Source organism: Nycticebus coucang, chromosome 21 (assembly GCF_027406575.1).
Source record: "Nycticebus coucang isolate mNycCou1 chromosome 21, mNycCou1.pri, whole genome shotgun sequence".
Classification (NCBI taxonomy): domain Eukaryota; kingdom Metazoa; phylum Chordata; class Mammalia; order Primates; family Lorisidae; genus Nycticebus; species Nycticebus coucang.
Genome location: NC_069800.1, coordinates 18,480,045 through 18,492,295, shown reverse-complemented (window position 1 = coordinate 18,492,295; position 12,251 = coordinate 18,480,045). Strand labels below are relative to the sequence as shown.

At 39.7% G+C, this 12,251-nt stretch overlaps 1 pseudogene; it reads left to right on the top strand.

Annotated features, from left to right (window-relative positions):
- Window positions 1-1,895: 1,895 nt before the first annotated feature.
- LOC128573985 (dnaJ homolog subfamily B member 6-like) lies at window positions 1,896-2,631 on the top strand (annotated as a pseudogene).
- The last annotated feature ends 9,620 nt before the right edge of the window (window positions 2,632-12,251 follow it).

The following is a 12,251-nucleotide window of genomic DNA, read 5'->3' as shown; positions in this document are numbered from 1 at the left end:
TGTAAAGCTTACTTGGAAGTATAATCCTGCATTGTATCTATTTGCTTAAAGCATTGGCCAGATACTATTTTTTTTAAATAATTAATTCTGGGTCTGGTTCTCTCAGAAATATAACTCACAGGTTGTATCTTGTGTGAGAATTACAAGTGAGCACTATCACCTTTGAATGATAAAAGAGTAATTATTCTTATTTTTCTTAACATTATATTATATATATATATATATATTTTTTTTTTTTTTTTTGCAGTTTTTGGCCCCACCACCTCCAGCATATGGGGCCGGCACCCTACTCCTTTGAGCCACAGGTGCCGCCCTTAACATTATATATTATTCCATGTTATATAGTCTCTTTAGAGAGGTTTAAAAGTCAAATGATTCATTTAAAGCACTCAAAAGGGGCTTGTTCAGGCACCTTAGTACTTAATAAAATCATTAGGAGGTGTTAAAGTTCTGCTTTTCCACAGTAATAACGGTTTTCAAAGTGATAAAAGGCTCTTTCATGTCCCAGGGTCTCTCTCTTTCATAGGAATTTGTGGGACTGATGACAGTAGCTCTTCCACTTCCCGGGGTGATTGGGAACCTATCAGATGACCCCAAGGCTGGAGATGCTTATGCCCGAGACCTAGCTCAGGCCATTTGAGTTCACATCCTATCTCATCCTTAATGTGTAAAAGTATAAGTTCAGGAATTCTAATTTTCTTGTAAACAGTTAACTCACAAACAAAACAGGTACATATGTCCTGAAATGAATCAAGGCTTGCTGCCAGCCCACTTGGCATTTGCATTTGTGTTATGGGAACAGTTGGAATGAGGTATCAACCAAGATTTAACAGAATCTTGAACATTTTCAATGTGACTAAAAAGCACAATGATGGTGACTCTAGGCAAGAAGATGGGAGAGGGAGCTAGGGGACTCACAATGCCACAATACCAACAGTCTTGGTGCTGTTTTTACAAGCCTCTGACTTGGAGAGAACCTTAAGAATGAAACAGACAACATAGTCAATGTTCCTTGTTTCTGGGAAGAAAACATGGAAGTGCCATATCTGATTGGCTTACTGTGAGTCCACATTTCCCCCTAGGTACTTTTATAACAAAGAAAATAAAGTGGAAAATGAGGAGGATCTGATTGAGAGGGACTTATTTTAGACACCCCAGACCTAAGCCATCCAAATGACTAAACTATTTGGATTCTTCAGAACAGTTATCTCCTTATTCTTTTTTTCTTGTTGAATGTTTCTCAAGATGGTGTTTCCAACTATATTTATTATCTTTCCTTTGAGAAAAGTAGATTTATGAAGTAAAGCTAGTTTTATACAGTCACGTTTATACACACACATGTTCACATATATTACTTGAATGTTTCTGTTACAACTGTCCTTTCAAATAGGAAGTTAAAACAATGCCAGAAAAGATACTTCTAAAGGAAACCAAACAGGATCAACTCACCACCTCAACTTGTGCAAGAAACCACAGGTTTTGCCATCCATTTTCAAGTCCAGGAGTTAGCAGCAATGATTAGCATCAATATCATCCTGCCTGCATGCAGAATGCTTCATTAAGTTTTCCCAGGTGCACAGTAAACACAGTATCTTACAGCAAACACATCATCTACTCCAGCAGTGTGAAAATCCAGAGACACATTGCTTCCATATCTAGCCTCAGGCTGAAAAGACCCTAATGGACTCTTGGATAAGAACTTGGATCCCGGACATTTAAATGTATAGGGTCAGTCCACTCATCCTCATTATTTTACAAAATAAATGCATTTCAAAAAATGACATGGACCAGCACAGCCATGCAGGAGTCTCCAGAAGCCCAGGGCTGCTGCCCCCTCCCCCTGTCCCACATTGGCTGTCCACGTCCTGGGACCTGTTCCAACAATTATTTAAAGCATGGTGGTTTACTATGAAGTTCTAGGTGTGCAGAGACATGCCTCAGCTATTAAAAAGGTGTGCTGAAAACTGTTGCTAAAGTGGCACCCAGATAAAATCCCTGAGAATAAAGAAGCAAAGAGAAAATTCAAACAAGTAGCTGAGGAGTATGAGGTGTTATCAGATCCTAAAAAGCAGGACATCTGTGACAAATATGGTAAAGAAGGATTAAATGGTGGAGTTAGTGGAAGTCATTTTGACAATCCATTTGAGTTTGGCTTCACATTCCGTAACCCAGAGGATGTCTTCAGGGAATTTTTGGGTGGAAGGGACTCATTTTCATTCGACTTCTTTGAAGACCCATTTGAGGACATTATTGGGAATTGGAGGGGTCTCCAAGGAAGCAGACACCAAGAGGCAGGGTCATTTTTCTCTGCCTTCCACCTTTTGAAAGTGGATTTTCGTCTTTTCAGATTTCGTCTTTTCAGGATTTTCTGTGGGATTTCCTGCAGGATTTACTTTATTCAGGTTGCTAGATCACCCGGGGCTCACTTCATTCTCTTCCACATCATTTGGTGGTAGTGGGATGGGGAACTTCAAGTCTATATCAATTTCTACAAAAATAGTTAGTGGCAGAAAGATCATTACAAAGAGAATTATGGAGACTGGTCAAGAAAGAGTGGAGGTTGAGAAAGCCGGCCGGCTAAAGTCGCTGACAATAAATAGTAAGGAGCTGCTGCGCTTGGATAACAAGTGATTCAATGCATGTGTTTAACAGAAATGTTAGCTGTAACAAGTACCATTTGAGGATTAACAGGAACATTTTTTTTGAAGATTTCAAACGAACTTGACTTTCAGTATCACAGTACCTAATCTAAGCATTTATAAGCCACTCATCAGAGCCATATTTGTAGACTTTTGAGTTTATTGTTGGGACCACATAATAGGACCATTGATTTGTCTTTAAAATTGTTGTAAATCTCTGTATGCACTTTGCTTTTTTATTAAATATACTACAGGTGAGCCCCGACTCCTCAGTAGCGGTAGAACAGAGTGTGCACTAACATCAGCCTAGACCTGCTTTTCCGTTGTGTCTGAAATGTGAGCCAAGTAGTGTCAGCCTGCTGTGTAGTTAACACTACAGGATGAATCTTCTACAGAAATGATTTCATTTTTTTTTTCAGTGTTTAGTAGTGAATGATAGTAACACATTAATGGTAACACATTTCTGGTTTAGTATAAATTAAGGATGTTTTCTAGCTGCGACAGTTATTTAAATATGTAATGTTAAGCTTAGGTTTAAAAAGTAAAGCTGGTATACTGGGTCTTTGTCACACACAAAAAAATAAATGTGGATGTCTTTGGTGCATTCTTTCCTGAGTGGGATCTGTAGCCTTCTTGTGTGTGATTTTGTGGCTGGGCCTCTGGTTTCACTTCACTAGTGTTTATTCTGTTCATTAAGGTGAATGCCAACCTGAAGTTACATCTTGACATTTTCTTCAGTATATTTGGAGAGTATATGGAGATACTCATAAGTCATGATTTAGTACTTTATCAAACAGTTTATAATGGTTAACATTTCTATGGGGGAGGGAAAATATTTATATAATTTTTCATTCTTAAAAGTATGTTCTAGTTTTTTAGGATATAGTAGATGTAAGATCACTTACGAACAACATGCTCGATGAAGTCATGGAGTGATTTATGTGTGAGCAAAAATAAAGGCATTTCTTTTGTTTCTCAATCTGTAATATTTCATGATCATGGTTGGTAACTAGAATTCTACCCTGAGAAGAATATTAAAGTAAACTTTGATTGCAAAAAAAAATGATGCAATCTTTATGCAGATAAGACTAGTTCTCATGACAAATAAGCTAAAGAAAATAAAATTCTTTTCCTTCAAATAGTTCCTACAACAGCTTATCATTACTTCTTTGTAAAATGCTGGAAAGTGGTGTAGTCTATTATTCTCTAAAATTGGATAGACCCTAATAAGGCCCAAATCTACATCTCTAGCTTCAAATATTCATCTCCAGCCTTTAAACATTGGCAAGGCAGAGACAATAATACCTTATCATGTAGCTGAAGAATCAAAAGAAGTTATTTAGGTAAAGGATCTTTATGTAAATTGATCATCGTTACTTAAATGTGGGGCAGTTCCAACATTGACTTTGTAATCAGTATTGTTAGTTCATGACCTGCCTTTGTGGAGGATATATAAAGGATGTTGATCATTTTTGGACTTTCAGAATGGCAAGACAAAGCTCACAAATATTCTAGTTTTTTACACATTAGTGGTTTGTAAAGTGTTACACAAGTGACCTGAGTGTTTTTCAGCATTAGTTTATTATACCATAAATTCCATCATTTTCAAATGTACACCTCATAGAATTAGTAAGAACCCTAGTTTATATAGGACTATTTAAAGAATTGGTTCATTTTGAAAGTCATGGTTTTAAATCATGGGTATATAAGGAAGAGTACTTAATGTTCTCCTTTTAAAAAAGATATAACCCCAGGGAAAATTGTAAAAATAGCTTAGATTTGTTTGGCTTGTTGCCACTCCTTACCTATGAACAGGACAAGTAGTGCCTTAATTGCTATGCTGCCAAAATGTCAGTGAGGAGTCCAGAGACACTGATTGATTAAACAGAATTAGGATACAAAGAAACTGACTTAACCATCCCATGACAATTAATTGAAGTTGTCCTGTTATCTGATGGCAGAATACCAAACATGGAAACAAAGAACCAACCAGACTCCACAGACTTCATCCTGTCGACTATGGCAGGATGTTACATAGACACTCCAACTCAACACTTATACAATCTACTCAACTCTATAGATATATTTTTAATTTAACCATTAGTCAAAATCAAATGAGCCATGTTACCTCTGTGTGTGAGGAATAGAGGGCAGAGAGAGGGGACTGGGGTAGAAAGAAGAGTTAAAAAGAGACACCAGAAAAGGCCAGTCTAACACAAGCTCTCCATTTCAGGATAGCGAAGTGGTCAGAAAGAACCAAGGCTTCTCCAATAGCCCTGACTATTCTATTGACCAGCTACTGCCCACAAACATCATGAGAATATGTGATGTGACATCTCAGCCGTGCAACACCCTTAAGGATTTTCCTATAAATGAGTTTCATCATCTCCATGACAACCCATACCCCATACTAAGCAGGGGATAGCGATGAAAAATATGGGAATGAAACCTGTTTCTGACTTCCCTTTTCACCTTGCTAATGGATGTTTATGATGGGGAGGTTTTCTTTTGTGACTTCAGGATCTCTTTATATATATGGGCCAAAAAAACTTTGAACTCATCATCTGGGTCCAGGTAATCAAGACTTCTTGACACACAGAGTGACAAAGTTATGCTGCCTGCATCACTTAATATCCAAACCAGGATTTGGATGGGGATGCTATTAATAAATATCCAGGACAATAGGCAAGAAATAACCATCTTGGGCTCAGTAGACATAAAAGTAAGATCCCAGGTAAGTCCTAACCAGCAAATAATGGTAGAAAATTCCCACTAGAACCCTCTTACACTACCTGCCTCATGAAAGAAGGCATAGAACATCCTAAGACTAAAGGTCATCAATTAAATAAAGAGCACACATATGTCACTTAGGGGGATGAATGACAATAGGACATGGTCTGAAAGGGGCAAGTCGCTCTCATGTGTGTGAACATGCAGGGGAAATTATTTCACTTTCTCATAGGAAGAACGTGATCTCCCAGACAACTCCCCCTCATTCCGTAGGAGAATCTTCCTTTTCAACTTTCTCTCTTTGTTTCTTTCTAAACCCCAGTCAGCTCAAGTACTTACGATGCAGACATGATGGGCTCAGGTCTTGATCACAAGTGATATTAATGAGTCGACCATCCAGGCAGAGCCAGTAGATCAAATGGCCCCGGGCTGGACTCCAGTAATCCCAGTCACAAGATGATTTCCACTCACCAAACTAACAAGGCGAGTATCTCAAGAGGGTTTCCTATTTTGTAATGTCTTGCAGACCTGTGGCTTGCTGCCCCACATCACACATCAATCCAGCCTCAAGAAGGAGCAAGAAGGGCTCAAGACAAGAAACCAGTTTCTCCATGTGAACCTGACATGACATTCACCAGCCTGAGGCAGTCAGCAGACCAAGACACTGTTTCATTTTGAGCCCTTCAAACAGGAGAATAAAAATAACAGAAGATGAAGTCAGACATTTCATCCTGCAGAGGCCAGCAGTCCCATGCTCTTCCATTTCTAAGAGAAAACGACACTTTGGTGGAAGACAAAAGGGCTATATGTCCAATTAGAAAGGACAGTGATGAGAGCTAAAAGAAAGGCTAAGAGCTCTGGAAAGAAAGGGCTTTATCATTCAGATGATCCCTCAGGCATCCCACCTTTGTGTGGAGTCAACTATGGCAGGATGTCACATAGACCCTAGTATTTTTTCTGAGAAAATGCAGAAATCTATAAATATATTGAGTAAGAAATACTAGTTTTGCATGGCATGCTAAAGAGATAAAACAAAGATTTTCATAGAAGGCTATAAGGCAGATTCTAGAAATAACAACTTTGTCACCCAGTAATGCAATTAGTCCCATTAAAAATAAGCCTCGTTCAACCATTAATGAAGTCAATTTGGATACCCCCAAAAGGCCCTCTAAAGCCTTGAAATGCACTCATTCAGAATTCCAGCAAATGGCCCACCATGGTGGTGACCTCTGCCCTTGATTGCACTGGAGCAGTTCCACACCTTCACCTGCTCCACCTGTTCTCCAGCCTCAAAGGTAGGGTAGCCCACCAGAGGGTAGAACATGACCCTCCCCATCGGTATGCTGAAGGTTTCTAGATTTTCATTATGCAAGGAATGAGAAACTGATACTCAGAATTCATTTCATCCATTTTCCTGGCATCTTAAAATCATAACATCACTATCAAAATCAGAAAAGATAACTTTCTTCACTCAATTCCTCATTCCACAAATAAAGAAGCCAATGGAAAAGTGGCAAGACCAGTCAAAAGCCAAATGCATAGCCTGAGGATGAGCCAGGGACTAGAATCCAGGTGTCCTGACTTCCCATGCACACTTTTCTCTGTGTCATTACTTGTCCTCTTCCCCAGGGATGTGTATTTACTTATTTGTTTATTTTATTATTTGGGATTCATTGAGGGTACAAAGAATTAGGTTACACCGATTGCATTTGTTAGATAAAATCCCTCTTATAATTGTTTTCCACCCCCAAGAGGTGTATCATAAACCATGACCCCTTAACCCCTGCCCCTCTCCCTTCTCCCCACTCCCTCATTTCCCACACTCCCCACCTTGTATTAGATCATCTACTGCCTTCATATTAAAATTAAATACATTGGATTCTTGCTTCTCCATTCTTGTGATGTTTTACTAAGAAGAATGTGTTCCAGCTCAATCCAAGTTAATACAGAAGATGCAAAGTCTCCATTTTTTAATGGCTGAGTAGTATTCCATGGTTACATACATATTCCATGGTGTACAGCTTGTTAATCCATTCCTAGGTTGCTGGGCAGTTAAGTTGTTTCCACATTTTAGCGATTGTTGATTGAGCTGCAATAAACAGTCTAGTGTAAATGTCTTTATAATGAAATTATTTTTTTTCTTCTGGGTATATCCCTAGTAATGGGATTGCAGGATCAAATGTATTTAAGAAGTAGGAAATTGCCTGAATTTTATTATTCCATGAAGGACCTAGAAGGAGCTGCAATGCCTTCTTGCTCCTATTCTTTGATAGTGTGCAGTCCACCCACTTAGGTGGCTCACTGGCACCCCTTCCTAGAACCCACAGATTGCCTGATCAAGAGACCTCTTTTTTTTGTAATTTAATGCTTACCTTTCTTTTCTTCTAAAATGCCTATTGCTATCAGTAAACAAAATTTAAATATCAGATGCCTCGAGCCTGAAAAGGTTATGATTCTATTCATCATTTAGGGCTTCCCGCTAGCAGGAAATATATTCAGGAGACAGCAAGAACAGATGAGTAAGAATCTCAAAGGGAAAAGAAATAAATAGTGCAATTAATGGGATCTGAAACCCAAATAGGGAAAAATCTACTTTGAATAAGCAACATCACAAAGGTATAGGAAATTTTTCTTTGGCTAAAAGAATGTTTTGCATCTGATTTCTCTGACAATGACGTTTTCAAGCTAAAAAATGCTAAGGGATAAGAGATACATCCTGCTTCTCAGAACCTTATGTTTATGCATGTTTTGAGGTATTTTTAGGAATCTGAAGGTAGACAAAGATTATGAAGAACAAATTTAGATGTTTTGTTTCACACAAAGAATGAAGTGATTAGAACTGAAATTAATTAGTATGGAGGTGGAAGAGGGGGTGTTTATCAAACCATAGAACTTTCCTGGTAGATTTTACTACTGTATAATCTTTTTATTAACTTTAGAAAAATGACTGATACGCTGGCAGGCACAAAAACAAGATCAAAGTTGGAATGCACTGGGATGAGACTGGCTCGAAGAAGCCTGCCCCGGGTGTGTAGAATAGAAACCAAAACGGTTTTCAAGGATGGGTGCTATGTTTTCATTGCATAGTGAAATAATTTCATGAAACTTGAGAAAAAAATTTCTCTAACATGAACCGCATATACTGTATCTCTCTAAATGTGTGTGTTCCAAGGAATTCCTGTGTTCACAAGCAAAGAGAACCCCACACGTTGAAGAAATATAAATGGATTGAATGTAATTGTCTTCCTCCACCTGTCCCCTTACCCATCATTGCCCCTTGACACCTTTCTTGGATGCTATCATTCTGATAACCGCCTCTTTTCCCTAACATGTGTCTGTGTGAAGACTGTTCATACTTCCAGAGAATTAACTTAACTGAAGGTTTTAACATCTCTGGTAACACTCAGCACAGCACAAGCTTTCGGAGAAGGGGATTTTATTCATTATAAGTTCTGCCAAATGAACACAAATACATGAATGGGTCTGGATCATTGAAGGTGGTTCCGCTTTATAAGTGAGAGACTTCTGTAGTTTTTGCTAGCCCATATTATTCGTGGGGCTCAAAAGATCTGGTCAGCGTTAAGTCTTACATTGGAGCAGGTTGTTTTATCGAAAGACCTTAATATAGTTAAGAAATCAAAGGATGGTTAAATCAAAAAACAATGGAATGTCCTAATTACTGAGTCTTCTATGGCTGTAAGGTTTACAATGTAGTTAACGTGGGAAAGCACTGCAAAACTGGAGCTTCTGCTGCCCAAACTGGTACGTCGGCGTTGGTGGAATACTGATCTTCATTTCTTTCCCTTTATCTGATGATGCCCATTCAGGTCTTTACATTTTATAATTGATCATGATCATAATGAATGAGTTTGGGATGGTTAAAAATCACAATAAATGCATAATTAACACAAATACCGTGCCACCCTTGGATGCCTTTAGGAATAGTTTCAGTGCCATTTCTGCAAATCATATTTCTTCCCCTCAAGGTCAATTTCTCTCTTCTCAGAACACACCACCCTCAGTGGGAAACACCCTCTCTGGACTCCCAACTCCATCAGCTTAGAGCTTTCATGAGATGGTTGTTCAAAGAGCTGCCTTGTGACTTTTTCCTGCGTTCTTGCCTTGCAGAATTAGTCAACCTTCCCCATATTCCTGTCTCATTTTCCCAGCTAAATGCCAAGTACTAAATGAAGTTCTCTATAAAGATAGTCATTATTTTTCTTTCATCTTTCAGGCCAGTTTTTTAAAACATCCTTAGTGGAATTATATATTATTTAAAAACATACAAAAAGAAAGATATACAGAAAACTTGTAATCCTCACATAAGCTCTGTCCTACCCAAGGCTCAAAGAGCTATCAGGGAGAAAACACCCTGAATCAACATGATTCACTGGCTCCACACAGCAGGAGAACCTATTTGTCCTCTACCATTGCTTCGAAAGAACTTGTTTAAGACAGGTGTTATATAAATCTTAGAGATTCCTGGTATTGTGATGCAGAATGCAGCCTAATGAAATTCTTAACTGGTAAGTACCTTTATTAATTCCAAAGAATCCATCAGAGAGAAGTGGAATAATAAGGTACATTAACACTTTCTGCAATACATAATCCTTTTCAGGGAGTTTCGATTCCCTGAAGACCCAAAGCCGAGAAAAATAATTTGTTCTCCAGTCTCCTGTGACTCTTCTCCAAGAAAGAAAGCAATTTTTCTCAGCCAGGTTTGCATTTTGCTGACTGTTTGTTTTCCATACCCAAGATGTTATTATTGTATTAATCTTCTGCTTGGGAATGAATGTGCAATATTTAGAAGGGTTTATTGTTGTTGTCGCTCTTTAAATAATGCATGTTGTTTCTTCACAAAGCCTAAAATGAAAAGAAACTGCGTAGTTCTGGCTGCATGAGACAAAACAGGAAAATTGATAAGTCCCAAATTAATCCAAGCCACACCAGTTCTCCCAGCATTGGGTCTAACCAGTTGTTATTTACCTAGACGTTTAAGCCACGGAGATCGGTGGGTATTAGAGAGGTTGATAACGTTGGAATTACCTGGGGAAGGGATTCTTGGATTAAAGATCGAAAGGGAGGCTATTTATCCATGATAGAAAAACTAGCCAGACATTGTGGCAGGTGCCTATAGTCCCAGCTCCTCAGGAGGCTGAGGCAAAAGGACTGCTCAAGCCCAAGAGTAAAAAAATAAATAAATAAATAAATTTATTTTTTTGTTGTTTACCTTGCACCAAGCACATTGCCATAGCCCTAGATACAGGGGTCAGTAACCTAGGTCTGGCTTTTGCCTTCATGGTGCTTACACTCCATTTTGGAAGCAGTCATAAATTTATAAACTATGCACAAAGAGCACACCAGCAGAGGTCGAGGCAGAAGCAGAGTCTAAGAAGGCGTGCTCTTGGCCCTGCATTCTCTCTCTAGATGCTCCAACTTAAGCCTTAGGTACCTTGGTCTTCTAGATGGGAATCATGTTGAAAGTTTGGCGGGAATAATCTTCGAAAGAACATTTTGGTGTTACTATGCAGCAGGGAGAGATACTGAGTGCTGAAAGCTAGATCTTTCATCCTACCTCGGCCCTCTTGGATAACAATCTCTTCCTAGGGGACTGGAATTTTGTCTCTTATATAACCAGGAGGTCTGGCTGGGTCATTAAGGAGGTTTCTTCCAGACTTCTCTGCAGCAAACCATAATTTTTATATTTTATGTTTTCTCCTGATATCTGCTCTCCCAATGAGAGTGATGAGTGGCAGACCTTCAACATGGAAGCCTTTTTCAAGCATTGTCATGGCCTCCAGTTGACAAGTCCAGGAGCCAATGCCCAATGCTGTGGAAACAAACCCTGATTAAGATGTGGGGTAGTCCTGGCCTGCAGCAAACATCCACCTAGCTGGGAAGACTGAGACCAAACAGAAAGGTGTGTCAGGACTAGGTGGCCCAAGGCATCATGTGGGAAGAATGTTCAAGAAGGTCCGTGAAGTATGGAAGAGACCTGCTGCTTATTAGATTGCCTTTCTAGGTTCCTGCATCTCAGCCAGGGGACCACCTGGTCAAGTCTAACCTGTATCTTGACATGAAAAGAGTAACAGAATCACAATGGGGTGAAAACACAGTGGCCAGGACACAGATGCCTGGTTTTCTGTCTTAGCAGCACCATTAACAGCAGGACTAGACCCCTGGGCTTGTGCTGGTTAACCTCCCACTGGGCCCCGACCTACGGCCCCACTCTCATCACAGGTGAACTGCCTTCTCCTTTGACTTCTTTCTTTTTGCTGTACTTTGCCTCTCTTGGTCAGGGACTCAGGTTCAACTTCTTGGAGACAACAAAGACATATCACTCCCCTTGGAGATAGCCAATACCTGTCACTTTCTTTGAAGGTAGTCGAGACCTATCTCCCTCTTTGGAGGCAGGTGAGACCTATCACCCTGTTTGGCCCCTGGCTAACACCGCACAGCCAATTGCTGAGTTTCAGCCAAGCTCACAGTCCCCCTCTCCTTCCCTTTTCTTAGCATTCCCACTTTATTCCCAGTTCCACATTATTGCAGCAGCCACCTCTATCCTCCCCGCAGTTTTCCCTTTTTCACTCCATTGCTTACACTGATGCATGTGTCATTTTTGGACTGTTATTTGCCCTAGTACATTACAAAAGGAATCTGGAGATCCAATGTCTCTCCAGATGATAACATACCACTGAGAACAGAGCTGTGGGACAGTGGGTGTCCATCGAGGGTCTGGAAGAGACCTCAGGGAGCCCAGCTTGTGCCACCAAAGGTTCTCTGTTACATCCCCCATTCCCCCAAAAAGAAACTCGAGAGCGTTCTCCCCAGAGGCTTACATTATCCCTGGGTACTAACATAGAAGGCTTACTGATTCTGTGG